Source organism: Eptesicus fuscus, chromosome 9, assembly GCF_027574615.1.
Source record: "Eptesicus fuscus isolate TK198812 chromosome 9, DD_ASM_mEF_20220401, whole genome shotgun sequence".
NCBI lineage: Eukaryota > Metazoa > Chordata > Mammalia > Chiroptera > Vespertilionidae > Eptesicus > Eptesicus fuscus.
Genome location: NC_072481.1, coordinates 86,009,689 through 86,033,994, shown reverse-complemented (window position 1 = coordinate 86,033,994; position 24,306 = coordinate 86,009,689). Strand labels below are relative to the sequence as shown.

The following is a 24,306-nucleotide window of genomic DNA, read 5'->3' as shown; positions in this document are numbered from 1 at the left end:
GATGGGTTGAATGACTTTGATCTGATTTGGCAACATAAAGGCATCATTGAGTGTACTGCAGGGTTAGGCTCACAGTACTACAGAATCTTGCTAGAATTCAAAACATATTTACTGAATACATAGATGACTGAATGGTAGGAAGCAGGCCTGAGAAAGTGAAAAGCAGTGTAGGTAGAAAGAATGGAGAGTTTTAATAGTAGATTATGAAGAAAGAAGAATATGGTGGTGATATAGAAATAAGAAGAATGCCACAGGTATGGACATGTGCAGTAGAAATAGGATGGAACACATGAGAATGGGGTGTTGGGGAAAAAAGGCAGTGTGAGGATTAATTGGCACGCTCTGTAGCACAAACCTGTTTCAATGATGGCCAACACAGCAAAAGCGTCATGAATGATTATCACTGGCCTGTATAACCATCCATTGAGATAAAAGAGACTGTTTTCACATTCAGTGTTTTATTTAGGATACCAATAGTATTCCACACCTACTAATATAGACCATATGCACCTTTGAGACATTGATAGAATTGTAGCATCTACAATGGGGGAGCTGATGGATCTGTTTTTTATGTGCAATAAGAATCTCCTTAAGCATTTTACTCAGGTCTAAAGGTAAATTTTTTAAAAGGGAAACGGACACTGGTGGAAACGTACCCTATAGGATGAATAGCTCAGTGAAGGGAACCTAAAATAGAATCACCCAAAAAGAGGTTAAAAGAAATTTTGGAGAAGACATGATCTTAGAGCACTTAACAGATGACTCCTTTTGGAGAATGTCAAATAGAAGAGAATCAGAGTGGTTCTGTTTGGATGCAAGTAGAAGATGCACGGGGACAATGTACAGGCTTTTCAAGAAGACAGATTTTGATTTGTTCAAGGAAAACCCACTAAGTAGTGGCAGTGCTTGAAGTTGTGATTTGTTTACGTTTGGAGAAGCGGGTCCTTTAGTATTGGAGGTGTTGAGGTACATATTAGTGAGCAGTTGTTGGGGATTTTGTTGTAAAGAATCAATTTTTACGTAGCTCTCTATGTAGACAGAATTTTTTAAAAATGCAAATTTTCGTTTATATGGTCTAAAATGCCTTATCAAAAGTTTGTATTTTTGAACCACCTTAGGTGTTTTTTCTTTAATTTTATCATTTAAAAAAATGTTAAAGTATAATTAGCATATAATAGTATATTAGATTCAGGTATACAATATTGTGGAGTGCCAACAGCCTGCAGAACAACAGGCCGAAGTTTTATTGTTTCTACTGCGATCCATACCTCACCCATGACTCTCCACCTGTGAGAAAGACACACTGCAGTGGTAGGAAACACAAAGGGGATGTGAAAGACGACTGTCTGAAATGGATGGGAGAGCAGGCTCAGAGCCGATGGACAAAACCACCGCAGCATTTCAGCAAGGAAACATACCTCCTACTCCATTCTCAGCTCCCCCTCCTGCAGGGGCGATGATCCCAATTCCCTGCAACTTCCCCATATGGGGGGCCCTCCCATGATGCCAATGATGGGTCCTCCTCCTCCTGGGATGATGCCAGTGGGACCTGCTCCTGGAATGAGGCCGCTTATGGGGGGCACATGCCAGTGATGCCTGGGCCCCCAATGATGAGACCTCCTGCCCGTCCCATGATGGTGCCCACTTGGCTGGAATGCCTCAACCAGCCAGATAAGGAGGAAGGGGAGCCTCTTTCTGTCAGGCTTCTGTTACTTGTTCTACTTCACAGGAGATCGAGGTGCTGTGACCCTGGGTGTTTTCTAACAGCAGACAAGGAAGACTCACTCCCTCTTCCTATCTAAGAGAGAATCGTTTCTGAGGGGAGTAGTGGGACAAAAAAAAAAAAAGAAATTTTTATTTGTATTGTGAAATGGGAAAATAAAATTGTCAACTCTTTTCATAAAAAAACACACAAATAAAACAAAACAAACAAAAAAACATTTATATACCTTACTATGTGATCACCACACTAAGTCTACTAACCATTTGTCACCGTGCAAAATAATTAAAATATTATTGACTATATATTTACTGTGCTGTCCACTTCATCTTTGTGGCTTATTTTGTAACTGAAAGTTTTAGTTTTAATACCATCAACATTTTACTTTGATCTTTCATAAGAATACACCTGTAACAATCAGCACATCATTTTAAAAATGTCACCTATAGTTTTAGTCTGAGTATATTTCATCAGTTTTCTGGAAAAAAATCTTGCTTCCTAAGTTCCAAGATATATCATTGAAAATGGCCCTACTCTTCAGTTGCTCATACATGTAATGCATTTAGAATGTAGAAAGAACCTGCAAGGGCCGCTTTGAAAGCACATGAAGGGAGACCTACTGGAGCCCAGAGAAGGAAGAGTTTATGGTGGAGTTGTCCCCAGAGTTGCATCTTAAAAGCATGAATAAGAACTAACTGAATGAAAAAGAGTGAGGTAATAGAATACTTTCAAGGTAGAAATAAGAAGCTGTAGAAAGTTTTCACATATCTGTAACTAGGTTAGTGAAGCTAAGACATATTTGAGGTAGGTATAAAAGTTGTTGAGGACAACGGAAGATTCAGTCAGATAGAAGAGGGCTTTTAACGCTAGTCTGAGAAACTTGAATTGTATACTATTGGTACTGGGAAGGTAATGACATAAGTCAGGCAGATCTGATTTTAGCTCAGGCATTGGTATTGTGTAAGGATCATGATATATAGATTAACATGGACTAAGAATAAAGACAAAGAAATAATAAAAGGCTACTGTAATAGCCTAAGAAAGGTCTTAAAAGTCTAAGTTTGACAGTGGTAATAGGTATAGAAAGTGAAAGAATTAAAAACTATTTTAAAAATAATAATTGATTACTAATATTGAATACTAAACATCAGAATATGTATGTGTCAATAATGACTCCAAATTTCTTACTTGGGTGACCTTGTTAGAACCACCAAGACAGAGAGCACAAGACTAAGAACATGTTTTGAGGGAGGGAGTTGAGGTATTTCGTTTTAAACTCATTAGTTTTAAAATTCTTTGGAGTTCTTTGAGTAGTTATATCAGGCAGGCACATGGATATAAAGGTTCTCATCTCAGGAGATTTTTTTTTTTTTTGCCAAGGGTATAAATCAAGTTTTGTCTACCTATAAATAATAGCTAAAGTCATGAATTTGTCCAGGGGAAAAAATGGGAAAAGAAAAAGGCTTAGGGAAAAAAGAAATACCATATTTAAAATGGTGAGCAAAAAGGAGACTCACAAAGGAATAAGGGAAGAAGTTGTGGGAGAAGTAAGAGAATAAAAGTATAAAATCAAGAGAACAGTTCCAAAGAGAACTAATCAGTAGCAGTAGATGAAATCACCAAACTAACAAGAGCTAAAAGTGCCTGCTACATTTGAGAATATAAGGAGATCAATTTACATGGAGTAGAGAGCAGAAGAAACTTTGCTGTGTTGACATCATATGGGGAGCAAAAAATTAAGGGCCTTAAGTGTAGACTATTCTTTTCATAGGAAGAGATTCTCCTCTTCTGTGTTTGAGAAGTTTAGATCAGATAAAGAACAGAGAAACAGCATAGGTTGAAATGAATACAGGCCAGAGGAATAGCAGTATTTTCTATTGCTTTGATTGGTTTTAGGATGGGAAGTATTTCAGCCTGGTTGTCCATCCTTAAGAGTAAGATTTAATGTGCTCGTCCATAAACGTGTTACCAAATCTCTTTCTTTAAACCAACTGTTACAATGTTGACCTGTTTTCTCAAAAACAAAACACTCTTCTAGTTGCATCTAAATAAGTAATTTTTGTAAGTAAACTGATGACAAAGATGCTGAACAACATATGATAAATATCCTATAATAGAAAATTTTAGTGTTAGTTTAAATATTTGTGTAATTGAGATAACTCTTCAATTTGGACAACCTTTCCCCTTTTGTTTAATTAAATGTTTTCTAATTATCCTTTACTGAGACACTACTATCTTTTCCTGAGCAGCCCAAAACCATGTGTACATCTTTTAGTGGTAACATTACCACATTGCTTAATAAATAATGCTTATCAATGTATCTTTTCAACTAGACAGTGAACTCCACAGGAACAGGAATTGTATTTTATTCACATTTGTCTATCCATCATCTAGCTAACTGATAATGTTTAATCACTACCTCTCTACCTCCTTAGGATTCCAATTCAGGACTAGTTCCACTGTGGAACCCTGATAGCTGAGAATAAATGGGGCCATGGAACAACCAACAACGGCCAGAGCGAAATTGAACCAGAACACAAGGGTCATCTAAGTTCAGGGACAAATGAGAATTAAATCCAGAGAGAACACATATCTGTTTGTCAATTGCAAAGGAAAAGTGTGGAAATAATAACAGGAGACAAAACATGAGGCCAAAAACCTGGTAAATGCACAAGACTATGATGAAATGCGGAGGACAGATAAAGGGAGAGAGTCAGGAAATGTGAATGTCTAATGCTGGGCCACTTGGAGGTTGATTTGGGGACACTACTTCCACATGGTATTATTTTAGGTGGAAACAAGAATAATCACATATGCAGGCACACATACACACATACAAAAGAAGTGTAGGTATGGAGGAAGCTCTGATGTCTTACTTATGTTAAGACTAGAGGCCCAGCACACAAAATTGTGCAGATAGGGTCCCTAGGCCTAGCCTCAGATCAGGACCATCTTCTGCCTGTTTGCCAATCCCCAGGCTGGGACAGATAGGTCGCGGGCGAGCCCTGCAGCTTCCGTCAGTGCCACAAGCCCCAGCAGCTGCAGTGGCCGTTGTGGTGCCCGGTTCTGCGGCCCCGAGGGGCAACACATCCCATCAGCAGCCGGCCTGGTGCACGCACATGGAGGTGAAGTCAGCAGCACCTGCTTTCCTGCCAGCCTGAGCCCCTGAGCAGCCAGGGATGAGCTGGGGATCCCAACAGCCTGACAGCCAGCCTGGTCCTTCCGCCACCCACCCGGGTTCCCCTGTTCACCATCACTGATCCATCGGAGCCTGTGGGCTGGGAGGAGGGACCAAGAGGTCAGCCATTCAGCCCGCTCGCCAGTCCCCAGTCCCTCCCCACAGCCACCCACCTGCTTCTGTGTGGTTCCCTGTTCATCTGTGGTTGGGGGTGGAGGGATGGGGGAGGTGGGGGAGGGGGGGGGAGGGACCAAGAGGTGGTCAATGCACCTCATGGTGACTGGTCGAGTGGTCATTCAGGTTGTTATGCTTATTGTCCTTGGCCTTTTATTATATAGGATATGTAAGACCAATTGGCAGAATTTTCAGGATCTTTCATTGCTATTCTTTGTCTGATCCAAGTCCAGGACACCAGGACTTGATGGTGCTGGGAACAATAGCAATAACTATGATATAAGCCTATTTGCTCAAGATGCTATAAAAATTATGTATAAATCTAGTAATATTTAACATTAATTTTGATAGCAGTGCCTTTCAGATAAGAGTATTGATTTGATTTAAAAAATAAGAAAGTGTTAACAAACATATAAATAAAAGAACATCAACAAATACATAAAATATATGAGTAAGCAGAATATTTGCAAAGGCACATGTAGAGGTAATGCATTTATTAGTCTGAGGCATGAAGAGACAGCCATGTGAGTGGCATGTCTGTCACCAGCCAGAGAACTGCCATCACTCTCCCTGTCACTTCATCAGGAAGGCTACAGAGCATTTGTGAATTCTTCTAGATTGATTTATTTAAGATTTTATGGAGAAAGCGGGTGGAATTCAGGAATGGTTCGAAGGATGGGTGGGAGAGTTTGCAGAACAAGGGTGTGTTTCACAATTGAAACACAGAGAGCAGAGGTGGGAGTGGGAAGAACATAAAGAAGACCTCACCTAAAAGGAATGGAGACGATGGATAGGGGAGTAGGCAATTCCGTATAAGGTTTAAATATATAAGATGGTTTTATTATACCAAGACAATGAAGAATGACAGCTGGCTGCCTGCAGATGTTTATGATTAGCTCAGTACTCTGTTCTCATTGTCCTGAATCATGCTCTATTCCAAGTAAACCTGGATTGTTTTCATTCTAATCAGCATTCTTATTATATAACTTATTCACATTGAGGAGCTTACTAAGCAATTTAGATAGATGTTACTTCTAGATGTAATATGGTCTGAGTCATTTGCATATTGTAAGGATTTGATGTTACCTAACTAGGTAATGGTATTACCATATTCTGAAATGGTCCCATTGGGACAATCCTTATGTTGTTTCCTGTTTCCTGTCAGTATGGTTTAACCTATACATTGAAGAGAAGAGTTGCAGCAGGTTTAAATGTTTCAAAGTAAAGCTTGTTTGAGTTGCATAAAGTAATTGCTACCTGAAGCCAAGAAAACACCAGGCATACTTTTTTGTTTTGTTTTGTTTGAAAATCTGGGTTTTGTCACTTGTTCCTATCATTTTTTTAAATGTGTTTCAAATGGATGTAGTCTATAAAGTCCTGAGAAACTTAATTCACATTTGTGGAGAGGACACAAACTAGGCTTCCTGTCCTACTTCTGTTTGCTGGGCCTTGTTTTTTCATCTTTTTGCAGTACTTTAATGAGCAGGGAATTATTCACAATTAATGATAGCCAATTACTACAGTGGGGAATATACACTTATAAAATTATGACAAATAGTCACACACCCTGTGATCAGAGTATACAAATTATACCATAAGCAGAAAGTAGTTATGCTTGATTGAAGCAATTAAATGTTTTCTTAAAAAAAAAAAACAACAAAACTCCAGTGAGAATATTTTAGAAAATGGCTTTTTAATCATCTGTAGAACTGCTAAAATTACTGTCTCATAATAGTTTTAAAGTCCGTCATGTTTAGAATTAACTGTAATTCCTTTGCATAGCCATGGGAGTCTTCCTCCAGAAACCTGTTTACATGAAACTTATTTTTAATCACAGATTCAGCATCAACTCATTCTACTCCTAAATGAAATCACAATACTTTCTAGGACTAGAAAATAAGACACTTGGTTTCTGTGAACAAATAAGTATTTCCCACTCTGTACAGCCAGATTAGGGAGAAGAAAATCCTAACAAATATGTTTTGTCACCTTGCAGCTGGACTGTCTCCCGCAGATTGGAACTTGACTGAGGGTGAGAGAAAGTTCTGCAGAGCTTTGACAGAGAAGCTGTTATTCTACAGTCACTCTAGAAAGGAAGCCAAGAGGCCAGGTGGTCACATCTGAGAATGTGTCCTGGAACCTGAGAAGCCTGTGAGGAAAGGGGGCCTGGGGAAGAGGAAATGTCCCAGTTTGCTTTTATTGTTTTCTTTTTTGTTTGTCATGGAGCAGAGAGAAGAAAGGAAAGGGAGAGCTAAGGTCCTAAACAGGTGAGAGATGGGACACCTGTTTCACACATACCAGGATCCAGAAACAAGGTGGAAGCTCTATTGAGATTGGGTCAATCTCCTTTTATCTGCCCAGCTTTGCACCCTGGGGAAGCCTAGAGAATCTGCCTGAGTAGATTCCATGTTCCTGGTGAACTGTTGAAGCACATTGAGAAGAAAAGCTATTTGGGCAGTAGAGACCTGGTCCCATAGGCATCTAGTAAGAGAGAGAGGGAAAGTACCCACAAGGTGCACATTTGATTCTAACCATAAATGAGGTCATCCCAAGGATTTCCAGACATAACCATTGAAACTTTGCAAGGGTTCTGGATGTCTTTATCAAATGGATGCATAATACTAGCAATATTTAGCTAACAGTGTTAGGGATATCTTATTCATAGCCATGGGCTGATAAAGTCTGAGAATATTTGTTTGTTTTCTCTGTTTTTTTTTGGTTTTTGTTTTAATTTAACGTGTGTTACAAAATGTGTACCTGTAACAATACATGTTTTCTAGTACAGCCCATAGGTCTACCTAAATAAACTGAATATAGAAAGAACTTTTGGAATACACGTGCCCGAGGCTTTTATATTAGAATGCTGGCCACCTACACCATGTGCCTTCTGAAGTATCCAGTTTAGACAATCAGATAATAAGAACTACATATTTTTGAGGATCTACTAACTTATAGGCACTGTGTTTGCTATGTTCTAACACATTTAATCTTTATAACAACTATGTTTAAAGGAGCTTTCAAAGTAAGGAAACTAACGTTTAGAGAGATAAAATGACTTGGCCATGATAACAAATCTAATAATGTTAGATAGCATCTAGACTGATAGATCCTCCCTTCCCCCAACTGATGGACAGAGTATGACGTAACCTGTACCTGCAGCACAGACATTCCTGAGCACCTAACCAGGCACCCTATATGGACTGTACATTGAACCACCAATCAGCACTTGCCAAATACCCTAAGCCCCCAATTCCTAAGTCCCTAAGTGCCTAATCATGTGCCTTATATGAAACCACCAATCAGCGTGTGCCGAGTGCCCTAAGCCCCATCCCTTCCCTTTCCTCCCCTCAAAAGGCGCCTTCACCCCTGCACGTGTGCTCTCTTCCTTTGGGAGGCAGCCTGGCAGGGGTCCTTCTCCTCTAATAAAGCCTGTGTCCTGGTCTTCGGCCCTCTGTCTCATCTTTCATAGACAGAAACAAGATGTATCTGATTTCAGATGTCAAATTTGTAATAAGAAAACACTTCTGGTTTCATATAATAGTGTAACATTTTCTGTAAGTTATGGGAAAATGTTAGCACAGATGTAAAATTTAAGTGAAAAAAAAATACATTTAATTAACTTTATATTAATAGCACACTCAACAAAATTTAAACTTTTTTCTCATTGTCTTACCATCACTATAGTTTAAACCCTTAATTTGGCTTGTATGCTTTTTTAGATCTTTTATATTTACTTACAACACACTGATTCAATTTTATAACCTGATTTTTCATGTGATATTAAATTACAAGAATTTTCATAATTTGACTTACGTTTTATGGTAGCACTTAAGTGTTTGCATAATTCATTTAATTAAACAACTACCAAGAGAGAAATGTATCTTACCTATGCCTAAAAACATACCTTCCCTTGGTTATTTTGGAAGTTTTCACATTTTTTCCTGATTTTTATTTCTTGACTCTTGTCTAGATGTTCACATGAAGATTCATTTTCTCAAATACTCCATAAGGCACAGCCACCTGCTACCTCCCACAGCCCACTCAGGGTCACACAGCTGCTGGGGAAAATCTAGAGTGGCCTTATCATACCAATCCTTTCCCCTGACTTTTCATATAATCCTTACCTTTCACGGGCAAATGGCTTAAAGAGATGTGTTTTGTAGAGCTACCAACCTTATTCAAGATGCACGAAGGGAAATATATCATCAAAAATATATCTAAACATAATCATTTAGGAGGGAAAGAAAATTGCAAGGCTTTACCTTTACACAGTGCTGTCCCTAAAGCTATGAGCAAGGAATTGGGCCAACACTCTGGATTATAAAAATGTGTTGCCCTTTTTTGGTTCCTTCACTTTCACCATCTTTACAGCTTTTAGGTTTCCAAATTAAGTGCTGCTCCTCATATTATATTTAAATAGTAAGCTATTCATTTAGCCAAATTAAATTGGGTCTGTGACTTGAAGGAAAACTAGAAAAATCTCCCAAATTAGATAACATCTACCAAGCTGAATAAAAATACTTGATCACATTAAGTAAATGTAATTCCCTTATCCACTGAAAACCCTGGAATTTAAACCCCAGGTAGATTCTGCTGTTCAGAAGCCAAAACTTAGATTTTATAAGATAGCAAAAGGCCAAATATTCTATAAATTATCAACTCTCTCAGTTCTCATTAGCATATTTAATTGTTTCCAATAAGATCTCTTTGCAGCAGAAACAGAAAGACATGTATCAGTGCACTGATGTGTAGTATCATTTGAAATCCACACAGAATCCTTATCTACCTGTGCTTAATTTCAGTATACATTTCTGTGATTGATTTTGTTTTCCTTCAGTGTATCAAAATGTTGTAAGTCATTCATGTTTATGCATCTTGTGCTGTAGATTAAAGTGGACTTATGGTTTCTAAGAACTTAGCTGTTTTAAAATTAGAATTCTAAATATTCTCTATTACAGAAACTATAGAGACTGATCTCCCCCCCCCCGAACCTCCCTGAGATTTAAAGTCATACACATGAAAAAAATAAAAAAATAAAATAAATAAATAAAGTCACACACATGTACAACCCCAGAATCCCTCAAGAGAATTCCTTGAGTCTGTGAACCTGGATGGGAAAACGTACTCCTTGATTTTTATCAGTATGTGACAAAAACTTTTTGCATTTCCTTTTATTTTTAATATAGTTAACAAACAATGGTAGTATTAGCAGTACTTGTGATATTGTCTCCGGCGGCAATCACAGATGTATTCACATTGTTACAGATGTCATGGGATATGGTTGATGTTCACCACTCCTTGGACATTGTGGTGGTTATAGACCCTCCACTTGACCTCGTTATTTAGTAAATGATGAAAAAATATGTGCATTACTATATCAAAGTCCTTTAAATTTTGTTAACATTATTTTAGTATAATCTGTTTTCTTTGTAATCTTGAGTATTTTATTTTGTACATTTAAAAATGTTATTCTAAGAATGGATTCCCAAGGCTTCATTACTTTGCCCCAAAAAACATGACTCAAGAAGGGTTAAGAAACTCTGCTTCAGGTGTGTAAAAATGTGTATCACTGAAACATTTTAGATTCAATGTGGAAAAAAATATGTTCACTCTCTATTCTGTACAATCTAGCACATCAGGGCTTAATTAAAGCTTATTATTTTATATCTCTATCTTCCATAAGATCTATCTTCATGTTTCTATAAAATGCATTAATGCATCCTTGGTTGAGTACTCAATAGGTGTTTACTCCCATGCAAAGTGCTTAGAAATACAAAGGTAATGGTCCCTGCCCTCCAAGACTTTGCAATCAAGCTGGTTTAACCAAGCTATGATTTACAAAATAACTGGAGCATAATCATGATCTAAATGCTCAATAAGTGCTAACAATAAGTACAAAAGCAGAGTTTGGAAAAATAAAAAGACATGCATATGAATCCAATTGCTGGTAAGGTTGTGTGAGGGGGTGAGGCTTAGACTGGACACTGAGGCATGGTTAGAATTCCTGGAGACAAAGGAGTCAACCCTCATAGGGAGATAGAGAAGGGTGGAGGCTGAATAGGAATGGCCACTCTCTGTTCCCTCACCGTTTTAGTTTTCATTGTAGCACTTATAAAAGCCTGGCATATTTGTAAATAACTTATTGTCAATGGTCTCCAATTAAAATATAAAATCAGAGATTTGTTTTGTTCACTGATGTATCCACAACACAAATGAATACATTCTTCATAAATGTGTATTGAAGGAAGAAAAAGCAGAAAGAAATGATGGGAAAGAGATAGAAAAAGAGGTAGTGAATGTGTGGGCTGGGGAAATGAAGAGAACAGTATGATTAGAGCAAGGCAAGCATGATGGGAGAAAGGTGAGCATACATATGGAGTAATTAGTACTAACTACTCATGAAAGAATTCATCTACACAACCAGTAACAGAGAACCAATCTGAGTAGGCAAACTATAATGCATCTGTATAATGAGCTAAATTATATCACTGTACCTAGTTTGAAGCCTAACAATATAGCAGAGGCTCAAGAAACGTTAGCTCTTCTTCCCTGATATTTATTTATTTATTTATTTATTTATTTATTTATTCATTTTCCAGAATATTTTGTATTCCTATTTCGCTTTGGCAACTATCAGCTTGTTCTCTGTATCTATGGATCTATTTCTCATTTGTTTTGTTTATTTTTTTATTTTTTTATACTAGTGGCCCAATGCACGAATGAAGATTCGTGCAAGAATGGGCCTTCATTATCCTGGCTGCCAGCACGGCCTTCGCTCTGGCCGGAGCAGCCTTTCCACTCCGGCCCAGAGCCGCCTTTCTGCCTTCCCACACTGCCCAGAGGCCCAGAGCAGCTGGGGTGGTGCGGAATGCCTGCGTCCTGCCCCATGCTCGGCGCCTGCATGTGCAAATTAACCCACCATTTTTGTTGGATTAATTTGCATACTCACTCCTGATTGGCTGGTGGGCGTCGCGAAGGTATGGTCAATTAGCATGTTACTCTTTTATTAGGTAGATTCCACATATAAGTAAGATCATTTGTCTTTCTCTGGCTGTTATTTCACTTGCATAATACCCTCTAGGTTCATATTTATATCTATATCTATATCTATATCTATATCTAATCTATATCTATATATCTATATCTATCTATATATTTCTATTTCTACCCATATCAATATATCTATCTCTCACATCTTCTTTACCCACATCAATTGTTTGACAGCCAGGTTTCTTCCATATCTTAGCTATTGCTAGTAATGCTGTAATGAGCATAGGGGTGCACATGTCTTTTCAAATAAATATTTTTGTTTTTTCAAAGAAATTCCCAGAAATGAAATTACTGGGTCATGTGGTAGCTCTATTTTTTAAAAATTTAATTGATTTTCAGAGAGAGAGGATGAGAGAGGGAGAGAGAGAAACATACATGTGAGAGTACAACATTGATTGGCTCCCTCCTGCATGTCCCCTACCAGGGATTGAGACCACAACTCTGGCATGTGACCTGACTGGGAATCAAACCAGCAAGCAACTTTTTGGTGTACAGGATGACCCCCAAACAACTAAGCCACACCAGACAGGCCTGGCAGCTCTATGTTTAATTTGTTGAGGAATTGCCATTCTGTTTTCCGTAGTGGCAGTACCAGTTGGCAATCACACCAATAGTGCTTGATGGTTCCCTTTACTCCACATACACTCCAGCACTTGTGATTTGTGGATTATTTGATGAAAGGTGTGAGGTGACATCTCTTTGTGGTTTTAAGTTGCATTTCCCTGAAGATTAGTGATGTTGAGCATATTTTCATATATGGTCTGTTGGCCATTTATGAAGAAATGTCTATTTAGGTCCTCTGCCCTTTTTAAATTAGATTGTTTTTTATGTTAAACTAGAGGCCCGGTGCACAAAATTCATGAACAGGGGTGTGTGTCCCTCAGCCCAGCCTGCACCCTCTTCAATCTGGGACCCCTCGAGGGATGTCTGACTGCCTGTTTAGGCCCGATCCCAGTAGGATCGGGCCTAAACGGGCAGTTTGACATCCCTCTCACAATCCAGGACTGCTGGCTCCCAACTGCTCACCTGCCTGCTTTCCTGATTGTCCCTAACCACTTCTGCCTGCCAGCCTGATCACCCCCTAACCACTCCCCTGCCAGCCCAATTGCCCCTAACTGCCCTCTCCTGCAGGCCTGGTCACCCCTAACTGCCCTCCCCTGCTAGCCTGGTCACCCCTAACTGCCCTCCCCTGCTAGTCTGGTCCCCCCCAACTGCCCTCCCCTGAAGGCCTGGGTCCCCAAAACTGTCCTACCCTGCAGGCTTGGTCCCCCACAACTGCCCTCCCCTGGAGGCCTGATCACCCCTAACTGCCATTCCTTGCAGGCCTGGTCCCTCCCAACTGCTCTCCCCTGAAGGCCTGCCTCCCCCCCCCAACTGCCCTTTCCTGCAGGCCTGGTCGCCCCCAACTTCCCTCCTCTGCCGGCCTGGTCACCCCTAACTGCCCTCCCCTGCAGGCTTGGTCACCCCCAACTGCCCTCCCCTGAAGGCCTGGTCCCTCCCAACTGCCCTCTCCTGCTGGCCTGACCACCCACAACCTCCCTCCCTTGCAGGCCTGGTCCCTCCTAAGTGCCCTCCCCTGCTGGCCATCTTGTGGCAGCCATCTTGTGTCCACATGGAGGCAGCCATCTTTGACCACATGGGGGCAACCATCTTGTGTGTTGGAGTGACAGTCAATTTGCATATTATTATTTTATTAGATAGGATTGAATGAGTTCCTTATACAGGGTAGGATAAAAGTGGGTTTAGAGTTGTGAGTACATGAAGCACAGAGTTTATTCTTGTATTATTATTTATTAATTATTGTATTATTTTCTATATGAACAACCATAAACCTATTTTTGCCCCACCCTGCATATTTGGATAATAACTCCTTATCTGACATATATCATTTGCAAATATCTTCTCAAATTTAGTAGGTTTTTTTTTCAATTTCTTGATGATTTCATTCACTGTGCAAAAATCTTTAAGTTTGATGTAGTCCCATTTAATCTTGTTTCCCTTTTGTCTTTCTTGTCCAAGGAGACACATTGAAAAATATATTGCTAAGAATGATGTTAATGAATATACTGTCTATGTTTTCTTCTAGGAGGTTTATGATTTCAGTTCTTACATTTAAGTCTTGAATCAGTTTTGATTTTATTATTTTATTTTTAATTCTCACCTGAGGACATGCTTCATTGATGAGAGAGAGAGAGAGAAAGAGAGAGAGAGAGAGAGAGAGAGAGAGAGAGAGAGAGAGAGAAAGAGAGGTCAGCCACTTTCAGCATGAGCCCTGACCAGGGATAAATCTGCAACCCAGGTATGTGCCCTTACTAGAAATTGAACACTCAACTCCTTGGTACATGGGATGACACTCCAACTAATAGAGCCTTGCTGGCCTAAGCTTCAGTTTATGTTTGTATGTGGTGTAAGAAGGTTGTTCAGTTTCTTTCTTTCTTTCTTTCTTCTTCTTTTTTTGGCATGTATCTATCCAATCTTCCCAACACCACTTATTGAAAAGACTGTCTTTATTCCATTGCATTTCTTTGTTTCTTTTGTCATAGATTAATTGACCTGTATATGCAAGGATTTATTTTGCGAATCTCTATTACATTTCGTTGCTATGTATATGCCAGTACCATAAATATATCTATATTTATGCCAGTACCATACTGTTTAGATTATTGTAGCTTTATAGTAAGTTTTATATCAGGGAACATGATGCCTTCCATTTTGTTCTTTCTCAAAATTTATTTTACTATTTTTGGATCTCATATCAGTCCATAAAAATTTTAGAATTAGTTGTTCTAATTCTGAGAAGAATGAAATTGGTATTTTAGTAAAGATTGTACTCAATTTGTATATTGCTTTAGGTAGTAAGAGCATTTTAACAACATTAATTTTTCCAACCCATGAACAAGGTATATCCTTCCATTTATTTGTATCTTATTTAAATATTTTTCTTCAGTGTTCTATAGTTTTAAAGTTATAAGTCTTTCATATTTTATTAAATCAGTTTCTAGATATTTTATGCTTTGTGATATGATTGTAAATAGGATTGTTCTCTTAATTTTACCTTTCTTTTATTCATGATTGTTGTATTGAAATGCAACATATTTCTGTATAATAATCCTGTAGCCTGCATTTTTACTGAATTCATTTGTTAGTTTTGATAGTTTTTTTGTGGAATCTTTAGGGCTTTCTATATATAGTATGACATTATCTGCAAATGAGAGTTTCACTTCTTTTCTGGATGCCTGCTATTTATTTGACTTGTTCTATTGCTATGGCTAAGACTTCCAAAACTATGTTGAATAAAGATGATGATAGTGAGCATCCTTTTCTTGTTTCTGATCTTAGAAGAAAAGCTTTCAGCTTTTCAATATTGAGTATCATATTTGCTATGGGGTTTTCATGAATAGACTTTACTATACTGAGATATGTTTATTCTATACTCACTTTGTTGAAAGTCTTTATCATAAAAGGATGCTGAATTTTTTCAAATGCTTCTTCTACATGTTTTGAGATGGTAATATGGTTTTTAGCCTTTATTTTGTTAATGTGATATATCACATTGATTGGTTTGTAAGTATTGAACCATCCTTGCATTTCTGGGATGAATCTTACTTGTTCATGGTATATACTCTTCTTAATGTATTGTTAAATTCAGTTTGATAATATTTTGTTGAACATTTTTGCATTTATGGTTATCAAAGATATTGCCTGTAATTTTCATTTTTTTTTTGTAATGTCTTTTTCTGTGTTGAGTATGAGGGTAATGTTGGCTTCATAGAATGAGTTTGGAAGTATTTCTTCCTCTTAAATTTTTAAAAATATTTAAGAAGTATATGTACAAATTCATTGAATTTTTGGCAGAATTCACCTACAATAGTTCTGATCATGAACTACTTTTTGTTGGGAGTTTTTTATTTATTACTGTCTCAATTTTATTTCTATTAATCAGTCTGTTTAGATATTGCATCTCTTCTTGTTTCAGTCTTAGAAGATTATGTACTTTTAGAAATTTATTTATTCAAGATTCTCAAATTTGTTTGCATATAATTTTTCATAGTATTCTTTAATAATCCTCTGTAATTCTGTGCTGTGGGTTGTAACTTCTCCACTTTTATTTTTTTTAATTTGAGCTCTTTTTTCTTCTTAATGAGTTTGGCTAAAGATTTGTCAATTTTTTTTCATTTTCAAAGAATTAGAGCTTAGTTTTATTTATCTTTTATATTGTTATTTTTATCTCTACTTTATTTATTTATGTTCTGATCTTAACTATTTCCTTTCTACTGTTAACTGTGAGTTGTTGTTTATTTCTTTTGGTTTAGAGTTAGATTGTTTAGTTGGGATTTTTATTATATTTTGAGGTAGACCCGTACAGCTATTAGTTTCCTCTTAGAATTGTTTTTGCTGCATCTCATACATTTTGAAAAGCTGTTTTTTGATTTTTATTTTAAAATCATTTTTATTTCCAGTTTGATCTATTGGTTGTTTGGTAATACATAGTTTAGTCTTCATTTATTTGTGGGTGTTTTTTTCAGTGTCCTTTTAGTGGTTGATTTCTAGTTTCATGCCATTGTGATTAGAAAAGATGCTTGATATTATTTCAATATCCTTGAAATTATTGAGGCTTGTTTTGTTTTTAATATGTGATTTATACTGGAGAATGATTCATGTGCACATGGAAAAAAATGCATTCTGCAATTTTTGGATGAAAACTATAATATATAATAATAAAAGCATAATATGCTAATTAGACCAGATAGCCGAACAACCTTCCAGATGTCATTCTGGATGTCCTTCCGCTCGAAGCCGCAGTGGCAGGGGCAGAAGGAGAAGTGGTTAGGGGTGATCAGGCAGGCAGGTAGAGTGGTTAGGGGCAATCAGGCAGGCAGGTAGAGTGGTTATGGGTGATCAGGCAGGCAGGTGAATGGTTAGAGGTGATCAGGCAGGCAGGCGAGCAGTTAGGGGTGATCATGCAGACAGGTGAGTGTTTAGGGGTGATGAGGCAGGCAGGCAGAGTGGTTAGGGGCAATCAGGCAGGCAGGCAGGCAAGCCGTTAGGAGCCAGCAGTCCTGGATTGCGAGAGGGATGTCCGACTGCCGGTTTAGGCCCGATCCCTGTGGGGCAGTTGGACATCTTCTGAGCGGTTCTGGATTGCAAGAGGGTGCAGGCTGGGCTGAGGGGAACCCCCCACCCCACCCCATGCATGAATTTCATGCACCAGACCTCTAGTGTTCTATAAATGCCTATCCAGTCTAATATGACACTTAAGGCCATTATTTACTTATTAATTTCTACCTGGAAGATCTATTCATTGATGTGAGTGGAGTATTAAAAATCCTCTTCTATTATCGTATTACCTGGATATCTCACTTTAAGTCTATTAATAATTGTTTCATATATTGATGTGCTTTTATGTTGGGTGCATAGATATTTGAGATTGTTGTGTTCTCTTCTTGGATTCATCCCTTCATTATTATGTAATGTCCTTCCTTTTCTTTTTACGTGTTTTGTTTTAAAGTCAAATTTGTCTGATATGAATATTGCTATCCCAGCTTTCTTTTCATCTATTTGCATGGAATATCTTTCTTCAATCTTTTACTTTCAGTCTATGTCTTTGATTTGATGTGAATCTTTTGTAAGCAGCATATACTTGGGTCACATTACAATTTTAATAAATTTGGTAACCCAATGTCTTATTATTGGAGCATTTAATTCATTTACATTTTAAGTAATTATTGATATCTATGTACTCATTGCCATTTTGTTAATTGAGTTTTGTTGTTGTTTTTATAGTCCTTTCTTTTTCTCTTAATTTTCTCTCTTGACTTGTGGTTTGTGGTTTCCTTTAGTGTTTTGTTTAGGTTTCTTTCTGTTTATTCTTTGTATATCTTTTGTATACGTTTGGTTTCTGATTACTATTAGAATTATTTATTTATTTTAATTAAATATATTGGGGTGACATTAGCTTATATAGTATATCACTCTAAATGGCACCAGCAGTAATTTTTAAGTTGATAGGTGTTTAAGTTCAGATATATTCTATAAGTACTACATTTTTACTTCTTGATCTATGCTCTATATTATTGATGTCATTATTTAAATATTTTTATGTTGTGTATCTCATATTTATTGTAGTTTTAGTTCAGTCTGTTGCTTTTTCTTTTGACCTTTAGTAGTATATAAGTATCTGATTTACTTATTTATTAAATATTTGGCTTTACCTGTGATATTTTTTCCTTTTTGATATTTTCTTATTCCTGGTTTTGGCCTTTTTTTACTCAGCTTAAATAAAACTTTTTTAACATTTCTGATTTAATGGTGGTGAATTATTTTAGTTTTTGCTTGTCCAAGAAAGTTTTTCTTCTTCAATTCTGAATGATAACCTTTTTGGGTAAACTATTCTAGGTTGTAGATTCTATTTTCCAGCACTTCAACAATTTCTCCTTTCAAGCCTATAAAGTTGTTGCTGAAAAATAATTTCCAAGATATTTTGATGTTTAAATGTTAAAGCTTGATAAGTCAAACCTCACTTTAGTTGCAAAGGGTGTTTCATTACAGATATTTATATATTTTAGAAAAAAATAAAATAAAAATATTTTTGCTAGAAAATATTTACCGTGTAGAGTCCTTTTAACTGGTTTATGCTTCTATGTTGCATATGGTTTTTTAAAAATATTTTTTTATTGATTTAAAAGAGGAAGGAAGAGGTAGAGAGAGATAGAAACATCAATGATGAGAAAGAGTCATTGACTGACTGCCTTCTGCATTCCCCACACTGAGAATCCAGCCGGCAACCTGGGCATGTGCCCTGACCAGGAATCAAACTATGTACTCCTGGTTCATAGGTTGATGCTCAACCACTGAGCCACACAGGCCAGGCTGTTGCATATATTTTATAGAGTTTCTTGGGTTCTTATCAGTGGCTCATTCAATACTTTATAGAACATATTCCACTTTTTATTGAACACTTATTAAGACATTAAGACCCAGGCACAATATTTAGCGCTTCTTAAGGCTCAACTTGGTCAGAGAAACTCAATTTATTAAAATGTTGGAATTGCAGATTCTTGGATATTATCTAATATGTTCTTTAATTTCTCAGTTTAAAAGTAAATAAATAGAGATATCCAGAGAGATATAACATTTGTTTAACTGTAACATAACTTTTTTGATTCACAGAACTTCTGTTTCTGCCATGTTCTCTGCTTGAATTTTGAGTAATTTTTCATCAGTGTTATCTCAAAGTGTTATCATTTTAGCTGCCCCTTTAAGTGCAGAAGGAAGGAAGGAAGGAAGGAAGGAAGGAAAGGAAGGAAGGAAGGAAGGAAGGAAGAAGGAAGGAAAGGGAAATAAAGGGAGCATGCCTGAATAGATTATCTTTTACAATTTTCTTTTTTTGTTTGTGAAAAATCAGTAGTCCACTCTACTGTAGAGTTTATCATCTCTCATGTAAGTCTTTGTAATCATGGGAGCTGGCAAAATTTCCAAAGTTTTAATCTCATATTACTTTATAAGAAAAGAGATTTGTATTTTATTTTGAGATTTAAGTAATTAAAGGTTAAAATTTATAAATATAATATTTTTTTAAATTAATATTTAAGACCTAAGGATGATAATGTATAGCAGTTGGGCATAAGAGAAAGGTTATATAATTTGGAATTTAAAGAATTTAAATGAATGTGGTAGCTCTATCTATTTTACCTCTTTTAATCCCAATTATGTCAGTATAGAAAATGATAATGCTAATATTTTACTATATGTGCCATAGAATTATTTTGAGGCTCAAATGAGTTAATGCTTGGGGAATTAGTTCTTAAAGGGGGACACTATATACATATGAAAAGTAGCTGTTATTGTTATCCATAATTACCCAGGGTACCAAATAATGACCTAGGGGTTATGTACAAAGATTAACCTTGTATTTGCAAAATTACATAAATTATTATCATTCTCTAGAACCTAGGACATTGATCTAATATTAATTATTTGTATTGTTCTCTAACAGCGTCTTAACCTCTCACCCAGGTTACCTTTCTGGTCTCTTGATTAGCTACATAATATAAATTATTAATGGTAGTAAGAGAAAAGAGTTTGGAATTAATTCTAAAACCAAAAATCTTAAGCCAAAGGCAAAATTCCAGTATGTAAAAGTAATGAGTTGCAAACCTAGGGTTTTCTTCAAACAAAGCATGGATGTGTTTTATTTATTACTAGAGGCCCAGTGCACAAAATTCTTGCACAGGTAGGGTCCCTAGGCCTGGCCAGCGATCAGGGCTGATCTGGGCCTTCTGACTGCCAGCTGGTGCCTCCCTTCCCCAGCTGCCAGTTGCTGGTTGGGGCCTTCCTTCATTCCGCGCTGTGCCTTGGTGATCAGCGCATGTCATAGAGAGCGATCGAGTCGAGCTCCCACAGGGACAATTTGCATATTAGTCTTTTATATATATAGATTGTTTTATCATCTTCAGCCCTAATAATGTAGGAGTTCGTACATTAAAAAAATTCTAAGATAGAGTGTGTGGGTAAGGATTATCCAACATCTTGAAGACTGCCTTATCATAAGTAACCACAGCAGCTCAGTCTAGCTTCTACCTTTCATCATGTCAACTTGCTGGTGAAAGTTGATTCTTACATTGGCTATAAATTCTTACAACCCTCATTCTAGAGCACCTTCCCTCAAATGGAGAGCCTTGCTAGAGTAAACCAACTAATTTTCCACCAAGGAAGTGGAACACTTATTATACTTTTCAGATCTTCAAAGAGTAATCACTGAAAGATTTAAAAGAGCATCAACAAATGGGAAAATCAAATCCATTTACTGTCCACAGTCTTTCTTCTTCATCCAGGACAGATGGGTGCTAGAGTAACTACAATACTTTACTTACACGTGTGTGTGTGTGTGTGCGTGCGCACACGCACGTGCACATGTGTGGGAAGGGTTTTGAAACAATTTACAACTGCCGGTTTTCTGATGAATGAAGGCATTAGAATAGCAGATGTAGAGTATGGGGCTAAAAAGTAAAAAGCTAAGCACTGCCTTGGAGCACTAGGAAATGGGGCCAGCATGGTGAAAACCATCAAGCTGCCTGGGCTGTGAAGGTTTTAATGTACAATAAAGCTCTTTGATAGATGCCTTTAAAAAAAAGAACTGGTAATGTTTGCATGTGTTTCCTGAAAGCCTCACTGAAATATGTCCAGCAGCTAACAAAGGGGAAAGGGTTAGTCGTCATCAATGACATGGGGAAAGGTGCTAAATGACTCTGGCAAATGGCACAGTAAGTGGAAGGTGTGGGGTGCAGTGTGGGGCAATAACACAGAACATGAATGAATCCACAGGACGCTGCTCCTCCCTTGGAGTAATAGGGAATCCGGAAACAATCGTTTCTCTGCCTCAACCTTATTAACTGCTGCAGAAGACCTCTGCCCTTAGAGCTCAGTTATTCTTCAGTTCTAACCCCTCAATTTATAACTTGAGTTTTCAGGAGTAATCTGTCAGATAATGTAGAAGAATGGAATACCCATGTAGAAAAATGGAATTCCCATGCCTACCCATAAAATGTTTGTCTTACAGTTAGAGAAGACTTACCCCAAGACCCTGGATAGAGAGAAATCATAGTTTCTTCTTGATAGTATAGGCCCCTGGGTGCCATGGAGGAAATATAGATACAGCACTCACAATACCTCACACATCATTCCTTATATAAGGAAGCAGCCACTTCAGCTCAATAGATCTATTAGTTTCTCCAAATTCAATATCTGTAACTATGCCCTCGCTTAAGGCCAACTTGCTTATAAATTAGTAGTATCATTAATTTAGAGGACTAGCTAAGAGAATGTAAATGACCATCTATCATTACTTTTAGAGGAAATGTTACTCAAACTCCAAATGTTATGGTTAATGTAGACATTTCATATCTAGAGAATAAATAACACATTAAATGCTTATAGTATAGTCATTTGACCTACTTACCAGTAATAGGACCAGCTATTACATAGGTGAATGTCTTAAGTTTTTTGATGCATTTTAATGAAGTCAACTTAGTCAATAACCTAACCACATTTTCCTTCTAACATATAGAATATGAATAGAAAGGTATGCAAACGAATTCCTATTTCTTATGAGCTAAATATTTTAAAAGAAACAAAAGCATTTTCTCAATATTTTTTGAAATGCGCATGCTGTTAAAATCGAAGTCTATAACTTTAATGCTTCATCCTGTAGGTTTGTTTCTGAGCTATTACCGTAATTTGCTATCATGTTTTGGGGGAACTTGTCAAGTTCAAATTTTTTTCTTTTTCCCATATCTGCAAAATATGCACACATTTGAATTATGACTTTCCTACAGGAACTAACAGCTGTATGTGCAAATCATGCATATAAATCAATTACCAAGGCCTATGTACTATAAATGCACCCATTAATTAAGCAATGTCAGATGCTATGAACCATGAAGTTCATTACATCTTTAGCATTCAAAACCAAGGTTTATTTGAAGAAGAAATACTAAGTTTACCTAATAGTTAATGAAATTAAGCCGGGTTGTTGCCAACATTCTTATTTTATGCCTAATTCAGTGTTTAAATGTTTATGAATAAAACACTAACTGCTGAAAGCAGATATGTTGAAATGTAATTACTGGTAAGTTATAACGCACTTGAGGACTCATTATACCAGACTTGGGATTTTTAAGATCACCAGAGTAACACACTCTCCCAAAACACAGTTTTTATGGGCTAAAATCTGGAAAGACATAAATGCTGTTGAATTTGTCCTGGCTGAGTGGAAATTTTGATGATCGTGGTGGTATGATTTATGAGTATAACATTTTCCAGTCATTACGTGGTTGCATTTTAGCATTGTGACGTGATTTGCATATATGAATATCCTTGCAAATTAGCTTCTGATGACTGCTGCATCTGCCTGGATAAAGAAGCTCTTATCTTAAAATCAATGCAGCTGCTAACAACAAAAAAAGAAAGAAAAAAAAAGGAAACCTGCTTGGAACAGAAATGTTCAGTCCTGTTTCCCTTTGAAATCTATAGTCAGTGATTTGACACACATGGGTTCAATTTCAGGGATAAATACATGCTTGCAATGACTAGGTTTACACATCTGTAGACATTTTAACATCCCTTAAATTGTCTGCCTCACAAAGACTTCCTGGATGGTTCAGAGAAGCCTGACACCTTTTCCCACACCCCTTCGTCTGGACTTGGAAATCCCATGGCTCTTTCTCTGTCTGCCCCCAATATATTTCCTCTTCTGGGTCTCTGACATATAAACTATACTTACTTATGACCTAAAGTATACTAACTTGTGTTAACATATACATGTGTGTGTTTTCTATATCCCTACACATATAATACATATATTTCTATGTTAGCTAACTCCAACTCTACGAACTCTGTTTACCTCTATGGGTTAAATCTGTCATTAAATGTACTTCAAATTGTAGAAATAAATGTGTTACAGATTTCATCACTTTTTAACTTCATCCCTTTTAGGGTTTCTGTAAATGGGATTACACTTATTTTTAGGATTATCTGTTTTATTTTATTAATTTTTAATTAAATTTATTGGTATGACATTGGTTAATAAAATTATATAGGTTTTAGGTATACAGTCAGTTCTCTGTATCCATGAGTCTCCATTTTGCTCATTACTTCATTTTGTTCATTAGATTCCATATATAAAGTGAAATAATATGGTACTTGTCTTTTTTTCTGACTGGCTTTTTTCACTTAACATAATACTCTCCATGTTCAACCATGCTGTCACAAAAGGTAAGATTTCTTTCATTTTTACAGCCAAGTAGTATTCTATTGTGTAAGAATCACTCTTATTTTTAATATGAGAATTTTTAAAACTACTTTAAAAAATGTTGGAGCATGTTTGATTCTTTTTCACTCCAGAGAGAAATAATCACTTCCATTGCAATTCCTATTTCCTCTGTTACCAGGTCTTCCCCTTAGGAGAATTAAAATAAGTCACAGTTTCTGTATTTTTTGAATTAATAAAGAAATCAGTTTATAATAAAGGTAGTAAAATGCATTCTATCCTAACAGACTTAGAATTCTTAAAGTTGAGTTGAATTGTATCAGTCCATCTTTAGACCAGTTATCTAATTAGAAAGCAGATCTCAAGTTGTCCTGTTTGCATGATTAATCCTGATTCAACAGTATCATCAGTTCTATT

At 36.9% G+C, this 24,306-nt stretch overlaps 1 pseudogene; it reads left to right on the top strand.

Annotated features, from left to right (window-relative positions):
* Positions 1–1,802, top strand: part of LOC114233202 (U1 small nuclear ribonucleoprotein C-like) — a 31,434-nt pseudogene extending 29,632 nt beyond the window's left edge.
* Positions 1,803–24,306: the final 22,504 nt, after the last annotated feature.